The sequence below is a fragment of the Theropithecus gelada genome, unplaced genomic scaffold, assembly GCF_003255815.1.
Source record: "Theropithecus gelada isolate Dixy unplaced genomic scaffold, Tgel_1.0 HiC_scaffold_15807, whole genome shotgun sequence".
Taxonomy (NCBI): Eukaryota; Metazoa; Chordata; class Mammalia; order Primates; family Cercopithecidae; genus Theropithecus; species Theropithecus gelada.
Window position 1 is genome coordinate 8118 of NW_020257556.1, and position 3926 is coordinate 12043.

The 3926-nt window shown below is 46.7% G+C and overlaps 1 pseudogene; it reads left to right on the plus strand.

Annotated features, from left to right (window-relative positions):
• The first annotated feature begins 510 nt into the window (after positions 1-510).
• Positions 511-3433, plus strand: LOC112617015 (annotated as a pseudogene).
• The last annotated feature ends 493 nt before the right edge of the window (positions 3434-3926 follow it).

Below are 3926 nucleotides of genomic sequence, written 5' to 3' on the forward strand. Positions count from 1 at the left end.
GGATGAATAAACTCCAGTGTCATGTATATGACATTCAGTGAAAAAAGCAAATCAGGCTGGGCGCAGTGGCTCATGCCTGTAATCCCTGCACTTTGGGAGGCTGAGGCTGGTGGATCACCTGAGGTCAGGCGTTCAAGACCAGCCTGTTGAACATGATGAAACCGCATCTCTACTAAAATACAAAAAATTAGCTGAGTGTGGTGGCGCGTGCCTGTAATCCCAGCTACTCAGAAGGCTGAGACGGGAGAATCGCTTGAACCTGGGAGGCAGAGGTTGCAGTGAGCTGAGATCACACCACTGCACTCCGGCCTGGGCATCAAGAGCAAAACTCTGTGTCAAAAAAATATATTTAAAAAAATAATAAATTAATAAAAGAAAAGAAAAGAGCAAATCAGAAATTTGTATATTGAATGTGTCTGCAGCACTTGGGGTTCCTGTGTCTTTCTTCAAAGTTGGAGCCGGGCCTACACGCCAGCAACCATGTGTAAGGGACCTACAGTTAGTATTGATCTTGGCACCACCTACTGTTGTGTTGGTGTTTTCCACCATGGAAAAGTAGAGATAATTGCCATTGATCAGGAAAACCAAACCACTGCAAGCTATGTCACTTTTATGGACACTGAATGATTCATTGGCAACGCCACAAAGAGTCAAGTTGCAGTGGCCGGGCGCGGTGGTTCACACCTGTAATCCCAGCACTTTAGGAGGCCAAGACGGGCAGATCACGAGGTCAGGAGTTCAAGACCAGCCTGGCCAACATAGTGAAACCCCATCTCTACTAAAAATACAAAAAATTAGCTAGGTGTAGTGGTGGGAGCCTATAAGCCCAGCTACTCGGGAGGCTGAGGCAGGAGAATCACTTGGACCCAGGAGGCGGAGGTTGAAGTGAGTGGAGATGTCACCACTGCACTCCAGCCTGGGCAACAGTGCAAGACTCCATCTCAAAAAAAAAAAAAAAAAGAATCAAGTTGAAGTGAACCCCATTAGCACAGTTTTTTATGCCAAATTTCTGACTGGACACAGATTTGATGACGCTGTTGTCCAGTCTGATATGAAGCATTGGCCCTACATGGTGGTGAATGGTACTGGCCGGCCCAAGACCCAAGTGGAATACAAGGGAGAGACAGAAAACTTCTATCCAGAGGAAGTGTCCTCTATGTTCTGACAAAGATGAAGGAAATTGCAGAAGCCTACCTTGGGAAGACTGTTACCAATGCTGTGGTCACAGTATCAACTTATTTTAACGACTCTGAGAGCATCAAGCTACCAAAGATTTTGGAACTATTACTGGTCTCAATATACTTAGAATTATCAATGAGCCAGCTGCTGCTGCTATTGCTTATGGCTTAGACAAAAAGGTTGGAGCTGAAAGAAATATGCTCATCTTCGACCTGGGAGGTAGCATCTCTTGTTTTTGTTGAGACAAGGGTCTCACTCTTTGGCCCAGGCTGGAGTGCAGTAGCGCTATCTTGGCTCACTGCAACTTCCATCTCCCAGGCTCAGGTGATTCTTCTATCTCAGCCTCCTGGGACTACAGGCGCATGCCACCATGCCTGGCTAATTTTTGTATTTTTAGTAGAGACAGGGTTTTGCCATGTTGCCCAGGCTGGTCTAGAACTCCTAGACTCCAGCAGTCCACCTGCCTCAGCCTCCAAAGTGCTGGGATTACAAGCATGAGCCACCACACCCGGCCAAGGTATCACTTTTGATGTGTCAATCTTCACTATTGAAAATTGAATCTTTGGCGGGGCGCAGTGGCTCATGCCTGTAATCCCAGCACTTTGGGAGGCCGAGGTGGGTGGATCACTTAAGGCCAGAAGTTCGAGACCAGCCTGGCGAACATGGTGAAACTCCATCTCTACTGAAAATACAAAAAAATAGCCTGGCATGCTGGTGAGCACCTGTAATGCCAGTTATTCGGGAGGCTGAGGCAGGAGAATTGCTTGAACCCTGGAGGCAGAGATTGCAGTGAGCCGAGATCGATCATGTCACTGCACTTCAGGCTGGGCAACAGAGCAAGACTCTGTCTCAAAAAAGGAAGAAAATTGAATCTTTGAAGTCAATTCTACAGCCAGAAACACCAACACCAACTTAGTTGGAGAAAACCTTGACAACTGAATGGCCAACCACTTTATTACTGAGTTCAGTCTCAAGCATATGAAGGACATCAGTGAGAACAAGCGAGCTGTCCAACACCTCTGTACTGCTTGTGAACGTGCTAAGTATACTCTCTTCCAACACCCAGGCCAGTATTGAGATCAATTTTCTCTATGAAGAAATTGACTTCTGGCTGGGCGCAGTGGCTCAAGCCTGTAATCCCAGCACTTTGGGAGGCCGAGACGGGCAGATCACGAGGTCAGGAGATCGAGACCATCCTGGCAACCCGGTGAAACGCCGTCTCTACTAAAAAAATACAAAAAACTAGCTGAGCGAGGTGGCGGGCGCCTGTAGTCCCAGCTACTCGGGAGGCTGAGGCAGAAGAATGGCCCAAACCCGGGAGGTGGAGCTTGCAGTGAGCTGAGATCCGGCCACTGCACTCCAGCCTGAGCGACAGAATGAGACTCCGTCTCAAAAAAAAAAAAAAAAGAAAAGAAATTGACTTCTATACCTCCATTACCCATGCCTAAGTTGAAGAATTGAATGCTTACCTGTTCTGTGACTCCCTGACCCCAATAGAGAAAGCCCTTCAAGACACAAAATTAGACAAGCCACAGATTCATAATATTGTCCTGGTTCGTGGTTCTGCTCGTATCCCCAAGATTCAGAAGCTTCTCCAAGGTTTCTTCAATGGAAAAGGACTGAATAAGAGTATCAACCCTGAAGAAGCTGTTGCTTATGGTGCAGCTGTCCAGGAAGCCCTCCTGTTTGGAGACAAATCTGAAAATGTTCAAGATTTGCTGCTCTTGGATGTCACTTCTCTTTCACTTGGTATTGAAACTACTGGCAGATTCTTGACTGTCTTCATTAAGTGCAATACTACCATTCCTACCAAACAGACACAGACCTTCACTCCTGACTCTGACAACCAGCCTGGTGTGCTTATTCAAGTTTATGAAGGGAAGCATGCCATGACCAACGATAACAACCTGCCTGCCAAGTTTGAACTCACAGGCATACCTTCTGCACTCCTGCTGTTCCTAAGATTGCAGTCACTTTTGACATTGATGCCAATGGTATCCTCAGTGTTCCTGCTACGATGAAGAGTAACAGGAGAGTACTATCACTAATGACAGGGGGCATTTTTGCAAGGAAAACATTGAGCATATGCTCTATGAAGCTGGGAATTACAAAGCTGAAGATGAGAAGGAGAGCATCAAGGTGTCATCCAAGAATTCACTTGAATCCTATGCATTCGACATGGAAACAACTGTTGAAGACTAGAAACTTCAAGACAAGATTAACAATGAGGACAAACGGAAGATTTTTGACAAGTGTAATGGAATTTTTTTATTTTATTTTTTGAGACAGAGTCTTGCTCTGTTGCCCAGGATGGAGTGCAGTGGGTGCGATCTCTGCTCACTGCAACCTCTGCCTTGTGGTTTCAAGCAATTCTCCGGCCTCAACCTCCCGAGTAGCTGGGACTACAGGAGTGTACCACCAAGTCTGGCTAATTTTTTTTTTTTTTTTAAGAGATGGGATTTCACCATGTTGGCCAGGCTGGTCTCAAAGTCCTGGCCTCAAGTAATCCACCCACCCAGGCCCCCTAAAGTGCTGGGATTACAGGCGTGAACCACCGAGCCCAGCCAACAAGTGCAATGAAATTAATTAGCTGCTGGGTGTGGTGGCTTATGTCTGTAATCCCAGCACTTTGGGAGGCTGAGGCAGGTGGATCACCTGAGGTCAGGAGTTCCAGACCAGCCTGGCCAACGTAGTGAAACCCTGCCTCTACTAAAAATACAAAAATTAGCTGAGCGTTGAGGTGGACG